The 15,603-nt window shown below is 36.4% G+C and overlaps 1 protein-coding gene and 1 long non-coding RNA gene across 4 annotated transcripts in view; one reads left to right on the top strand and one right to left on the bottom strand.

Annotated features, from left to right (window-relative positions):
• The window catches only part of CNTNAP2 (contactin associated protein 2), a 1,160,459-nt gene that overhangs the window by 977,387 nt on the left and 167,469 nt on the right, over positions 1 to 15,603 (bottom strand). The window lies entirely within an intron of this gene.
• The window catches only part of LOC308190832, a 44,825-nt gene continuing 29,841 nt past the window's right edge, over positions 620 to 15,603 (top strand). The window contains exons 1-2 of the long non-coding RNA XR_013947513.1: positions 620 to 924; positions 3,023 to 3,245. This is a non-coding gene — a long non-coding RNA (uncharacterized lncRNA). The remainder of the gene's footprint in view (positions 925 to 3,022; positions 3,246 to 15,603) is intronic.

The following is a 15,603-nucleotide window of genomic DNA, read 5'->3' on the forward strand; positions in this document are numbered from 1 at the left end:
CAATTACTGGGTGACTCCAAGCCCATGGAGCTGGAGTAGGGACAGGCAAAACAAAGCTGCCCACGAGCAACTTGGGGTTAAGAGAAGGAGGTGTGCTTGCTATAGGAAGAAAACAACAAAACAGTATGTTTCAAAATAAATAAATAAATAAATAAATAAAATCGGAAGACATGGCCTTGTGGACATTTTTCATAAAAGTCTGACCTTAAACTCTGTAGTTTTCACCATTGTATTTGTTTTCTTCTTATTGTTATAGGGTGTTAACGTATGAAAGAAAGAGCAAATATAACAAGAAAATAAGAACAATAATTTATTCAAAAATGCTACGTGGTCTAACAATCCCTTCTTCCTACAGATCTGTGCTGGGGGTTCTTTTGAAGAATTTTCAGAAACTGTCTATTGTCCCAGTGTGTAGGTCATAATCCTACTGTGATTAAAAATATATATATAATAATAATAATAAGTACGCTGCTAGCCTGTGGATAAAACTCATAATGTGCTCAAGGGATGTTATAGTTACCTCATAATTAAGTAAGTGGTACTGGGTGCAGGCACTCAGGCAGCACTAGGGGCCTGCCGGGCCGCTCCATGAGGCAAAGCCGGGGCTGCCCCATGTCGGCTCCAGCGGCCCCACCACAGGGCCCGGCCGAGCCCCTCGGCCACGGGTGGGCTCCTCGGGGAGAGCGGAGCTCAGCAAGGGCCAAACGCTGCCTGGCAGTGAGGAAAGGAGTGCGAGAAGCAGCCCTGCGAGCAGCCAGGGGAGGAGGTGCTCCAGGCGCCCAGCAGAGATTGACCTGCAGCCCCTGGAGAGCCCAGTCTGGAGCAGGGGAGAGGTGTGAGGAGGCAGGGGCGGCACAGCGGAGCTGCTGGGGGTGACCGCAGCCCTGCTCCCCAACCCCTGCACCGCTTGGGAACCTGGGGAAGGTAGGAGTCCAAGGAGGGAAGGGGTGGGGGGGGAGAGCTGGGGAAGCCTGGGGAAGAAAGAGGCAAAAGTGATGTTTTAGGTTTTGAGTTTGTTTCTCCCTGTCCAGATCTATTTTAACTGGCAATAACTTAAATTACTTTTCCACAACTTGAATCTGTTTTGCCTGCAAGTGATATCCCTGTGTTTATCTGACCATATGAGTTTTTTATTCAATTTTCTTGCCCATTATGTTGAGGAAGGGGAGTGAAAGTGACTGCTTAGGTGTCTGGCAGACAGCCAAGGTCAAGCCACTATTAAGATTTTTCCAAGTATAGAATCTGTACTGTCAGTGACACATAGCCTCCTGGTTCTTAGTATATGTTAGAGAAGTTATGTTTGAATTAATTCAAAATTAAAGAGCAACACAAAGTATGAAGCATTCCAAAGTCAACAGAAAAAAAAATAAAATTAAGAAAAAAGTAAATATTTGAGCTGGATTGGGGAGAGGATGGTGAGGAGAAAGGAGCCAAAGTCTGACTATAAAATGGAACTGAAAATAACAAGGAATGAACTCCAGGCTCTGCGCAGTGCTGGCTGACCTGCTTCAGTCCTCAGGCTTGTTCCCCTCTAAAAATCAAAGCTACATATAAGCATCTCTCATCAGTTGAAACCCCATCCACCTTGTATGAAAACATGTCCATAACAAAGTAAGTGGTAAAAACTTGCTTCAGTTCTTGGGTGTGATTCCTGAAAACTGAAGTCCAGCTATACTGATGTATGGAACTTACGCCTATAAAATGTAAACGTTGTTGTTGGGGTGTGTTTCTTCCTTTTAGCAGAAGCTGCCTACCTTTATGTCAGCTATTCATAAATAATCAATCCAGATATTCTTCATGTACAGTGGGCTGGATACCAAAAGATACCCAGTCTATTTTTCCTTTTACATCTTATTCTTTCCTGCTGTCCTTCCTTATTTCCCTGTCATCTGATGCACTAAGTGGTGTGTAAAAGACTGTGCACAAAGGCAGTGAACAACAATTCAAACTCTAACCTCTTGAAATCCTCTGTGCTGGATGGTCTTGCTATATCCTTAAAGGTTAAGCTGTGATTGTTTTATGTGGCCCAGCTAGGAATCATACCACACATCCACAACTACACAAAACTGAATTAAACAGTCTTGAATAAAAAAGAGTCAAAGTTGTTTATTTCTTTTTTTTATTGTTATATTTTTATTTATTTTTATTTTTAAGAAATATGGGTCAACATATTGTGATGATTATTGCCAGTGAGGTTCAACATCTTCTCTTTGTACCTTTTAGGCACAATATTCCATTGTGTCTTACTAGTTTGCAGTCTGATTACAGTAAATTACTGAAAGGCTTCAAAAGAAGGTATGCACAGTTTTTCTCAGCTGGGAGACCAGAGAAAGTGAAGATGAATAAAATTGTAACAACAACATTAAAAAAATAAAATAAATCTACGTAGAAGATGTTTTTCTTATAGCACTAAACAAAGAACATCTCTGTCCTCAGTAGAAAATTACTCTTCATTTTTCTCATAAGTGTTTTCAAGCAATTGCTTTTTCAGAAGGGAATCGAGATTGTTCAAATATTTTCATGAAAATGCTCTATATTTTGATCCCACAATTTATTATGTTTTGAATTTTGATTAAAATTCTATTGAAAAACTTCTCCAAGCAAAATATGCTTTTGACACTGATTTACATACATATTCCATTGTGGTGGTTTGACCTTGTTTGGGTGCCACATGCCCAATCAAACCACTCTCATCTCCCATCCTCAACAAGACAGAGGGAGAAAATAAGATGAAAATCTCGTGACAAGATAGGGACAGTGAGATCGCTCACCAATTAGAGTCACAGACAAAACAGCCTTGAACTTTCAAAAATTAATTTAGTGCAAATTAGAGCAGGATAGTAAGAAACACAAACAAAACTACAACCACCATCCCCCTTCTTCCCAGGCTCAACTTCACCCTGGACTCCTCTACTTCCTATCTTTGGCATGGCACATGGGGAACGGGGGTTGCAATCAGTTTGTAATCATCTCTGCATTTCATAATTATCTCCTTTCTCTTCACACTTCTCCCCTGCTCTAGGATGGAGTCCTTCCCACAGGACACAGACCTTCACAAACTGCTTCAGCATCGGTCTGTTCCACGGGGTACAGTCCTTTGGGAACAGACTGCTCCAGCACGGGTTCCCATGGGCCACAGTGCCTACCAGAAGACCTGCTCCAGCATGGGCTCCTCTCCATGGGCCATAGTTTCTTCCAGGAGCCTCCTCCTGTGTGTGCTTTCCATGGGCTGCATCTTCATTAAGGTCAGATCCGCCTCTTACGATATGTTTTCTTACATCATTATTTTATATTGTGTTATTTTATATAATTTCTTAACATCTCAATATATCTTGTATGCATAACTAGGAGATAATATGATCTGGAAAGTGGAAAGTATTTCAAACAGCTCTAAATAATTTCAATTAAAACAATAATTAAAACAAAGAAACAGAATATGTCTACTATATGCATGTGATTACTATTGGCGTGTAGTAATATGAAAAAGTGAATTCTCCTTTTGACAAGTTTAATAATTACTATAGCAACTCAAATAGAGAAATTATTTTTTCCTCCAGTTTTGAACAGCTCATTAAGTTTTTCTTCTCCCCTCAAACTCTACATTTCTGTAAAATTTTGTTCTGTATGAAACAAGTATTTTAATAATGAATTTTGAATTTTGTCACTAGTCAGGAAGAAGCGGTATTTCTTTTCTGTAAACGACACTAGGAAGCCTCATTTAACATAAGCTTTTCATTCTGTATGAAAGACAAGATCATATATTATATTTGCCACAAATTAGTGTAAGCCAGAAATGAATAATAAATACATGCCTTAATTAGAGAGCTTTTGGAGTCAGGCTCCTCCAATTTGGAACAGTGGCTTCAAACTTTTCTTACTGTTGAAGAAATTGCTTTGCAGAAAACCCTACTACAAGAAACACATGAAATTATGTTAAACCAGTGACAAGGATGTGAAAATGAATAGATAAATAAAAATAATTCCATACATGTTCACCATAGCTATAACCCTTGTTTTAATTACACTGATGAATTATTAGTTTTTGATTATTATTATTTTTTCCCCTGAAGAAAATAATGCTTCCTCCAGAAAAGGGAATTGAGCTTTACCTGGTTTAATCTTTCTACTACACTGAACGTACAGTCTGCAACATGAGTTTTGAGTGACTAATCACCCTGGAGAGCAAGACAGGTTCTTGGCACATTTAACTTAAAATACTACTCTGAACTACCCTGTGTATGAGCTTGGCTGGGATGATTAGTAGCTAACTTGGGGACTTCCAGTTGGTAGTATGAATAACCGTCTTCAATTAACTCTTCAGCCTGAAGACACGAATACATACTAAACCCCAAAAACTTTCTTGAAAAAAAATGTCTGAAGTTTACATAAAATCTAAATGTTACCTATAAATTAGCTGCAAATTGAACACTGTTTAAATTCTTAGCCGTGCTCTGTCAAAATTACTGAACCCCATGTGTCCTGGCCTGCAGCCAGCCTCAGGCCTCAGGTGCCCAAAACAGAAGGCCTACAAGGGCCTTCCTCTTCCAGTCCTCTGAGGAAGATTTCTGTGTTAGGAGGGTGGTGGCTGCTGCTGGTGAAACGATATTCCAGCAGAGATGAAGGGAGGAGGTTGGTGGCAGGTTTTCTTCTCCCCTTTTCTCAGCACAGCAGGGGCTGTGGAGCCCGGCTGCCCTCTTTGCCCTACTAAAAGGCACCTTCTACCCATGTCACTTTGCAGGGCTGTTCCTAGCAGGGCCAGGGGCTCAGGTTAAGCAAGAGTTGCTCCAGACCTGGCTGACAGTTTTAGCCATGACCAGATGCTGCTGCTGGAGACTCTTAAATGCACCTTGAATGATTCAGAGCCCCAAGAAGGGTCTACCTAAGTCTTCCTGCATAGTGAGCTCTCCAGTACAACTGAAAGACAAATGTAACACAAATAAAATTGAACTTCAGCCTCTTAAACAGAAAAATAGGAACTAAGTGGGACTTTCATCCTGTAGCCTCAACAAGCAGTCATCAGTCTAAGTTGCTTTCACGCTTGCTTCCAAATACCTCAATGACTTTCCACACCACAGCAAGCTGCATGCCACTCCCCTCACTATCAGTATACTCAGCCCTTCAGCCTCCCTGCAGTGACACCAGCCACCCACCTAAGGAAGACCTCCCCTACCTCTGAGATCAACTCCATCCTAGGATGCACAACACAAAAATAAAAAATAAGAACAATGCTGTGCCTTCTAGGCAAAATAACACCTGTCTGCCATTTTAGCTCATGTTGATCCGCAAAACCCAGTTTTCCTGAGGAAAACTCAGAATTGCAGAAGGGAAATGACACGTCTCAGGAATATTGCCTGACACCCTCCATCTGGAGTTTAATACAGTTTCAGTCCATCCCTTTTGCCTCTTTCAGCAAGTAGTAATGTTTTATTTCCAGTATAAATAAAAAAGTATGGATATATTTGCATGGAACAAATCAGTTGGTGATCTCTAAGAAACTGGTGAGCTTGTTCTTTGTGTGGTTTCTGTGCTCTTTTCTTTCATATCTGCATCTATGAGAGGAAATTATGACACAAACTCATCCCAAGCAAATGATTTTCAGAAGTTGAAGAACCAATAAGAACATTTCAGTTTATGTGCCTCTTTGTTATAGTTTTATCTCTTCATCTCAAAACTATGGACTATAACATTTTCCTATTTTACTTATCCTCAAAGAGAAGACTAACTTTCTTTTCTTTCTTTTTTTTTTTTTCTTCAGATTTTACCAGTAATGAAAGTTTTTTTTTTTTTTTTCTGGTGTAGAAACTGTTAAATAGGTGCAGTATAGCAGAGATTATGTTTAATAACTCAAATTTTAAACATTAAAAAAATAAGTGAGTTTGTGAAAGAGATGACTGTTTTTACACTTTAAATAAACACACACATTTCAATCCTACTGCTCAATGTGCCACACAGTAGCGATCAAAGATCATTTTGGAACTGTCTACAGCTAGAAATAGATGACATTATATAAACCAGTCCAAATCAGTCTTATACAATAGTATTCTGCTAGTATAACTCATCCAATGAAAATAACTAAATGCTTTGACTTAAATCCTTTGATCTAAATCCATTTAAAAATTAAATCCTATATAGTTAAAATATCATGAGCTTTTTTGTCTCGTTACCTCCCTTCTTGGTCTAAATACTATCACTGCAAAAAACAGATTTCCATAATAGCATGAACAAGATATTTTAAACTATTTAAAGAATTCCCAAGCCTTGTTTCCTGGCTTGCAAGAAGACAGAACTGTAATGATTTGAAATATATGGTATCTCCATTGTAGTACAAGGAACAATTATAAAAATAAAATGGCGATTGCGAGCATCATTTAAGCAATGTCATTGACACAGTTACTGGACTTTACAGTTTTTCATCTGAGACTGAATATTTTAAGTAATACCAAGAGTTACAAATTCATTATTTTGATTTAATAATAACCAACAGAAGGTTTCAGTCCTATCTTTAAAGCGTTATTCCATCCAAACCATTCTCAAAACAAAAAGCATGTCAAACTAATGAGTATTTACTGAGCAATTTTGCATCTCACATTTTTGCTCTATCATATCTACAAAAAAAAAAAAAGGCATTTGGCATTCTCAAAGAAAGAAATATTCCTTTATGATAAATTCTTTTGTTCTTACAATACTAGTCAACCAATCACAATTCAGATCAACCATCTTTTAAGCCAAAATCTTAAGAGAAAATCTTACTCTGTAACTTTTTCAAAACGACGTACATAAAATATTCAAAAATAATCCAATATAAAATATTCAATACTATGAGGCTATGTTTGTTTTGCCACACCTTCACAGAAAGCAACGGCAAGTATTGTGTGTGAATTCTAGGACTAATTGTGACTCTGTGATCCAGTTGCAGAAATTATTTGGTCATACAGATAAATGAGCTAGTTTTAAATCAGCAAGTTCAAGTAGCAGTAGCAGCCTAGTTATGACTGCACAGTTTAGTTAAGGATCATTTACCCTACCAACATAATACGCAGCTGCAGTGTAAGTGTGCTATAACTATCTTTATTCTACACTTTACTTTTTCCTTGCAAGTATTGGAAATAAGAGGGGTAAATGATGGTAGATACTTTTAACATTTGCAAGGTATGCTGAAACTTTTCTCAAGGAGTCCCCAAGAGACTGACAAGATAGAATTGTTTCCAGCAGGTGAAATTCTGATAAAGATGTAATGAAACTACATCCATATCATTAGTTTTTTCAAGGCTTTTCAAGACTATGCAACTCAAGTAAAATCTGAGCGAGACAGAATACAGAAAGCTGTTTCAAACTCCTACTGATGATACTGATGATATTTTGAGAAAAAGAATGCATCCTCTTACTTTTCGCTTATTATATTTAAGCAAGAAGAGTTGTCAAAATATCTTCACTTGCTGCATGCTATTGAAATGCTTGTTAGACACTGGTTCCAAGCGTGTGCCTGTAAAGTCTTCTAATAATAGCAAAACATTCCTATCACTTATGATGTTAAGTCCACTGTGATACAAATGTCATACTAAATTATAAAACTTTCTGTACTAGTATTGGAACTATCATTATAGCAGATTTGACAATTTCTGCAACTGCTTTGACCATTTATTTTGTATATTATGATGTTACTACTGTTCCTAGAAAAAAAAGAAAAAAGTTTTTCTTAAACAGTTCAACTACAACTGAATATTTGAAGACATTTCTTTATCCAAAATTAGTGGTGGAAAACTAGTGTTGAGAGCAGATCCTCTAGACATGCTGTTAGCTCTCCTACAGTCCCTGGAGTCCAGCCTAGGCAGCCACACAAAGCTTTTTCTTTTTGGAGGTTACCAAAGAATCTTGTCACTACTTCCTTTTCTTCAATCTGGAGAATCACACAATCACAGAATCATCTAGGTTGCAAGAGACCTCCAAGGTCACCTAGTCCAACCTCTGACCTAACACTAACAAGTCCTCCACTAAACCATATCACTAAGCTCAACATCTAAACGTCTTTTAAAGACCTCCAGGGATGGTAACTCAACCACTTCCCTGGGCAGCCCATTCCAATGCCCAACAACCCTTTCAGTAAAGAAGTTCTTCCTAATATCTGACCTAAACCTCCCCTGGCGCAACTTTAGCCCATTCCCCCTCGTCCTGTCACCAGGCACGTGGGAGAATAGACCACCCCCACCTCGCTACAGCCTCCTTTAAGGTACCTGTAGTGTGATAAGGTCGCCCCTGAGCCTTCTCTTTTCCAGACTGAACAACCCCAGCTCCCTCAGCCGCCCCTCATAAGACTTGTTCTCCGGACCCCTCACCAGCTTCGTTGCCCTTCTCTGGACTCGCTCGAGCACCTCCATGTCCTTCTTGTAGCGAGGGGCCCAAAACTGAACACAGTACTCGAAATAGACCACAGGCAGTTGGGAAAAGAAGATAAATAGTTATCCATCATTTTTCAATGAGGAAAACCAAACAAGAGCAATTAGGCATTCTCACCGAAGCATAGCTAAATCCATATTTACAGATGGATTTACCTAAATGAATCTAGGAAGGTGTCTCTCAACTCAGCAAGAAGTGTGCAAGAAAGCCTTACTAATGGACTTAACAGAAGACATATTCTTATCACTCTAACACTATGATATCAATCAGCTTATATTGCTTTTTATTAGTTAAGGCTTTGGTATTTGTCATATAGAATTTCAGTCCTGGACTTGCCTATTACAAATATTAATGTAGATAAAAATGACTTTTTGTGGATTCTTTACAGCTACTAAGAGAGGAAAATTTGGAAAGGCTTCTCAATCTAAAATTAATAGCACCCATTAAAAGTGTGTTGTTTTTTCTGTAATTACAGCTGTGGGGTAGGAGAGGGTTGCTATACATCATGATGCCAGTATATTGTAAGGCGAAACCAATAAAACAAGCTATTGCTGATTTAATCATGGGGGATATTTCCTTTCTCTCTCAATTTCCATTTCCATCAAATCCTGCATGAATCACTGCTCAAATGTTTGCTCTTAGTTTTAGTAAAGGTGATCCAGCATTGACAAAACATGTTAAATAGAGTCAAATTTCATCAAAAGATAGAATGTATTATGGTCAGGATCAGTAAAAATAGATAGAATACATTAGCAATTGTGTGCACTGTAGGAGGAGTGAAAGTAGAGTCACAACATAAGATACCTAACCTGATTTTAAACCAGGAATCTCTTGACAAACACATGTAGGCTGTGCCTGCTAATCTTACTTGCTAAATCTTTGAGCATGTAGAATGCATCCAAATTAGTATTAAGATGGTTCCAAACACCCCTATAGCCCTACCTGATGTTGCCCTTCCATCTGTCATTCAGCTTTCTAAATAGTTTTGCAGTTTTTAGGTGATAGAATTAAAGAGGGAATAAGAAAGTCAGGTAGGAAACAAAAAAAAAATACTTACAGACATGTAACTTCAGTAGTCATTAGGTTTTAACTCCATGCTGCTGAAGTTAATGAAAATAAACTCTTTTCATTTTGCCATTTTTGATTTGTGTTGTTGCTGTGTCATCGTTCCGGACTTCATGGTATTAGCAAATACAATATTGTGCAGTCCCTGCGGTAGCGGGAACAACTATCTCAAATCTATAAGATTCCTTTCCCTTTTCATTCTCAACTGTGAAAGCAGATTGCTCCATCATGCATCATTAAGCTACATATCCTAGAAGTACATTCAATTTTTTCATGGGATCCCAGATGTAGATCCCAGTTTTGTGTTGCTGACAAACACAGATAGAAATAGTTGCCATATTTCCAGTGGGTGGAAAATTACTCCATTGTTCCTATAACACATTACATCATCATTAAATGTCCAATTTGTACAAGTTTTAAGATGATTATTTTTGTTCCTGTGTCCTTTTTTTTTTTTTCTGTGAAAATAAATAATCAGTTGTTAGTTTGCAAAAATACAGAAATTGTTGCAGAAATAATTGCAGTGTTGCTGGCAGTGAAGATGCATGAGATTTCTTTACTTTGCAGAATAAATGAAATAAACGTATTACATTAACTTGCTGGGATGGCATGCTGCTAGGCATTTCTTCTCAAAGAAAGAACTTCTCAGAAGTCAAGTTCTAAGCTTCCTTTCAGTTACCCACCATATTCTAACATGGTGGCAAACAGAAACAAGAAATATATAGATGTGGAAGTGTGTGTCTCTCATGTAAGAAACTGGGTAAGCGCTAGTCACAAGCTCTTTGGAAACCAGAAAAATAGCTCATACGCCTATGAAATATATAGTGGCAAATATTGCTGATAACTGCTGTTAGCAAGGCGGATAAAAGATCGGACCACTGATCAAGCCTGAGTACATCTTGTTGCATATGACATGTTCTTTTTGGTAGAATGTATTTTCTATCCTCGTACAATAAAAAAAAAACAACAAAAAACAACAACAACAAAAAAAAAACACAAAAAAAACTAACAATACTGCTCTAATGGCATTTAAAAAGCTATAAAGAAATAAATTGCATTTTAAATGACCATTAAGAAGCATTACAGATTGCAAGATCAATTCTGCAGCTGAGAAGAGGAATGAAATCCTGCCACTAGGCCCATCCAAAATTGAACTATGAAATGGGCTGGAAAATATACTGCTGAACCCTTTCCCAATAGGAAAATATAATAAATCAATGAAAATATTTAGGTAATTAAACTTTTACAGTCTGAAGTAAGAAAAAGAATGTACTTTCTCATAAACAATGAGCAGTGCATTGCAATTTGTTGATGAAGTAATCAAAAGCAAAATACTAGTGTTTCTGCCTGGATTCTTCATTTGCCTGTGTGTATCTATCCTTAAGAGAAGATCTATCACTTTGCTCTCAGTATGAGATGAACTTTTATCTCATACGTACAGAAGAGCTGCTCAGAAGTTTTGTGAATGAATGCCTTTTCTATTCAAAACTACCAACTCATCAAAAATTACAATTTCAGGAAAATGGGGCTATTGCTAAAATTTGGAGCAAGATAAAAATTGTTTACATAAGATTAATCATCGTTGCAAAATTTTTTGAATTAAATATTTCTAATTTTCATTTTTTGTTATTTAATAAACATGCTCTCAAATCAAGAAGTTTTGATGCCTTCATTTTATATCTTCATGTTGGCAAAAGGAAATATTCAGATGATTTTTTTCCCAGAATATATTTTCAAGAGAAATGTTCCTCAATCCTCTTTTTAAACAGTGAAGAAATATAATACTTGCTACAAAACAAAGAATGCATTCTTCTCTTTCTTTCTTGTTCGTATATGCACGTTTGTGCTACATCTAGCCTATATGTTGCCTTATAATTTAACCAAATTGGGGAGAACATGATAGAACAAATGACTCCTGTTTTCCTGTGTATTTGTTACCTTCCTAATCTGTGTTTTCCCCCCAAGTATGCTGCAGTGAACCTAGCTCTCCTCATCAAATTGGGCTTTAGGACAGAATAATCTGCCACGAGGCTGAGCCAAATGGCCTGCTGCTTGCCTGCCGCTGAACCAACTACTAACCACCTGTCTTTCCCTCTTTGGGGCACCCCAGTTCAGATATGTTTCCATATATATAGCCATGGATTATAAAAAAAAAAATCTCACATTTTATTTCTCTTTGAATTTTCAAATTAGGTTTAAATGGGTCAACATACCCAACAATTATTAGCAGCATAGAGACAACAAGCTAGACTACCCTAGCTTCCCTTTCTTAAAATGCTAGGCTAAAAGCTAAATACTTTATTGGGATAAATCCATTGTTGAAATCAAAATGAGTTGAAATCAAAGAGACGATACCATTAAAATCCAGTTCAGTTATGAATGAGATTTTCACAGAAGAATGATCTAATCCTTAATTTAGACAATATGTAGCCTGTTTTCAGTAGGCTGTATTCTAGAAGAAAAAGGACTGCAACTAAAGTCTTGCAAAATATTGAAAAATCTGCTTAATATAAATGATCCCATTGTCTTCATATTACTTTTGGAAACGTATAGAATAAGTTTACTGAAGTCACCAGAGCAGCATGCCCAGTGAGATGATATGAGAATACGAACATAATCCGTGCACTTTTAAAAATTGCATGTCTATCAAGAAAACACTGTAAGGTTCATTACCAAAACATGGTTCCATGATATTTCCTATCAAATACAGATATGAATTAACATTCTTTTTTTTTCAGAATCCCTAGTCAGATATGCCTCTCCTAGGATGCAACAGTTAAATGGTTAATATATTTTCAAATTAACACGCATCTTATACAAATAAGGATAAGCATCCAGTCTATATAATAAAATATAATAAAAAGGATAAGCATCCAATCTATATATTCTGGTACTTATTTTAGGTTGTATGTTCTATATACATATTAGTCTCTATTAGAAATGATACCATCAAGCATAAAAAGGAGTTTATTATTTGCTGCTGTGTGTACTTTAAAGTTAGAAAAACATTGATCTACTATAAACATTAAAAGCTCTGAAAGACTTTAAGGAACCTGTAAAACTGTTCCAAATTAGAATATTATCATTCATCAGTAATCTCTTGAACAAATAAAATGCATTTATCACTTGTTTCATATTCATAAATGCCATTGGTTTAATTAAAATATTTGAAAAGTACAAAGCACAGATTTTTTCCAGAACTAAGCTTGAATTAAACATGCAAATGTCTTCTAGCCATGACTTATAGTGAATAATTGACTTAAAAAAAAAAAAGAAATAATTTACATCTTATCTGTTTTTCCATATCAAAAATCAAATCAAATCAAATCAATAGAAGCCAGTCTGAGAACAGAATGTTAAAAAGTTCTAAATCCTGAGGATTTTCCAAGTTTGCATAATAAATGTGACAACCCTCCTGCAGCATTCCTTTTATCACATTAGTTCCACAAACCAGTTTATCTGAGTGCATTGTTCACATAGAAACAAATCTCATTTATTTATAATTTCTTAATCAACTGAAACTTAATTGCATTATACCGTAAGGACCTTTGATGAAGCTTTAGAAATCTGCTTAAACTTTAATAATTTGAAGGCCTAATTAATAAGAATTAAAAAATAAACTTCAAAAAGAATGAAAAAAAAAAAGTTTGATTTGCTTTGTAGAATATTTATACTCTACAAATAATACACTATACTTTCATCACCTCGTCAGTTTTTGGTTTATGTATTTTTCAATGAAAAGCAGTAAGAATGGATACTTTACTATAAGGAGGAGCTTACTGGCGTCTGATAATAAGTATCTTTTCTGACATTTACATTTCGAATAGATAAAAATATCAGATGGTTAAGCTCGTTTTCCAAATACAATATTTTGCAATAATAATAATAATAATAATAATAATAATAATCTGGCTCTAGAGAACTCCTTGATAAAGTCAAACTATTTCATTAATAAAGGATTAATATATATATATATATAATCGTATTTCTCCATGTAAAGATGCTTCTAGCATGGATTGAATTGTGAATCTTTTTAAATCAACAAAGTCACAAGGACATAAAGCTGACATAAATGAGTTAGGGAATCACACACAGCAGCAGAGGGAGAGAGAAATAATTTTGGGTGAAATCAGCATTACCTGTCTCAGATATGAACTATGCTGAAGTATGCGTAGAGGGAAGAAAAACAAGTTCCAACGTAAGGATAGCCTTTTGTGCCTATTAAGAAATGCTAAGCGTCAAATGAAAAAATGGCATTATGCTCTCTGGCCTTCTGAATTGCTAGGCCAGAAGTGCTAAACAGAACTAAAGTACAAAGTGTTTCCAAAACCCAGGAGTATGTTTGTACAGATTTCTGTTTCATTAACTCTCCCCTTCCTCCTTCTCCTCTTACCCTAGATATGGGAAAAATTCAGACACCAAGATGTGAATATTTTCTACAGTTCTGACTGGAAGGTTATGAATTTACTGACCTGCAGTAGAGAAGGATGTGAAAGGAAATTTTTAACAATTTTTAGGGGATATCATAACTAATTAAAAAAAAAAGGAACTTCTTCAGTATTTTTCCTATGTGGTTTCCACATCAAATATATTTTGTCTAGTGCTCTATGGCCATGAACAGTGCATTTACAACACTGAGCACATCCAGTAGAGCATAGATTAATTTATATCCCACATATGGCCTAGGAACTAAGAACTGTAATATCCTATTTGCTCTATAAACTCAAAACAAAGAAATAGTTACATCTTTTCTATTTCAAGATCCTACACACTGTGAACTCAGCAAGAGACAAACAGCAAACACTGTTGAACAGAACGACAAGCAAATAGGTCAACACAGCAGTGCAGAGCAGCCTTAACACTGCACAGCTGTATAATAGAAAGCAAACTTAGGAAAGGTATTTGAAGGCAGAAAATGAGGTGGTGTTATAGAGACTCCTCACAAATGTAGCAATACATCTAGGTAGGGTGAAACACTTCGGGGAATAATAATGAAGAGACTGCAATTAAAATGAAATGTGCATAATCTGCTATACCTGCAGCTAGTATGGTTTAGTATAATTTTACTGGAATCACTAGAGTTAAGTTGCTTTACTGAAAATAAAGATATGATTTCCTATTACTGTATCATTTTCTAATGTAGATCTTCACTCTTAAACAATCTCATCAAATTAAGTCTGAAACTAATGCTTCTATCATAAAAAATAATCTCATATAACAAAAAAAATATAAAAAATCTCTGTCAGTATTTCAAAAAGCATCTATACATATATTAGGATAAGGAAAAGATAGATTACTTCAAATTTATTTGTGGCCTGCTCCAAAATATATCTAATATATGTGCAGTACCAAGATTATTGTTTAAATCAACAATAACCCTATAAATTATAGGAGAGTGATATCATAGTTTTATATAGTATTGAAAATATCAAAATAATTCGAAGGGATTAATGGAGCATAAATTGCATAAATTCCACCAGCTCAATTCATGCCTGTCAAGTAGAAGTCTGCATGATAAAACACAATTTCAACAATAAATGGTGGTAAAACAAACAAACAAAAAACAATACTATGATTTAAAAGCAATTGATTAAAATAAATGGAGAAATTAGACCATTTCATAGAATCATAGAATCACAGAATATCCTGAGTTGGAAGGGATCCACAAGGATCACTGAGTCCTACTCCTGAGTCCCCAAAGGACCGCCCAAAAAATCAAACCATATGTCTGAGAGTGTTATCCAAACACTTCTTGGATTTCAGCAGGCTTGGTGCTGTGACTTCCCTAGGGATCCTCTTCCAGTGCCCAACCACCTTCTTGGTGAAGAACCATTTACTAATATCCAGCCTGGACTGCCCCTGTCACAGATTCAAGCAATTTCCTCAGGTCCTATCAATGGTCACCAGAAAGAAGAGATTAGCGCTTACCCCCCTGCTCCCCCTTGAGAGGAAGCTGGAGACTGTGATGATGTGTCCCCTCAGTCTTCTCTTCATCAGGATGGACAAACCAAGTCACTTCAGACACGCCTCATACGTCTTCCACTCCAGACCCTTCACTGTGATTGTTGTTCATTTACATCAATTTTTACAGCCAAATTTTAATCAATCATATGTAGATTTCTTAATGGCAACCAGAATTAAAGA

This window comes from Anser brachyrhynchus (assembly GCF_964034855.1).
Source record: "Anser brachyrhynchus genome assembly, chromosome: 2".
Lineage (NCBI taxonomy): Eukaryota > Metazoa > Chordata > Aves > Anseriformes > Anatidae > Anser > Anser brachyrhynchus.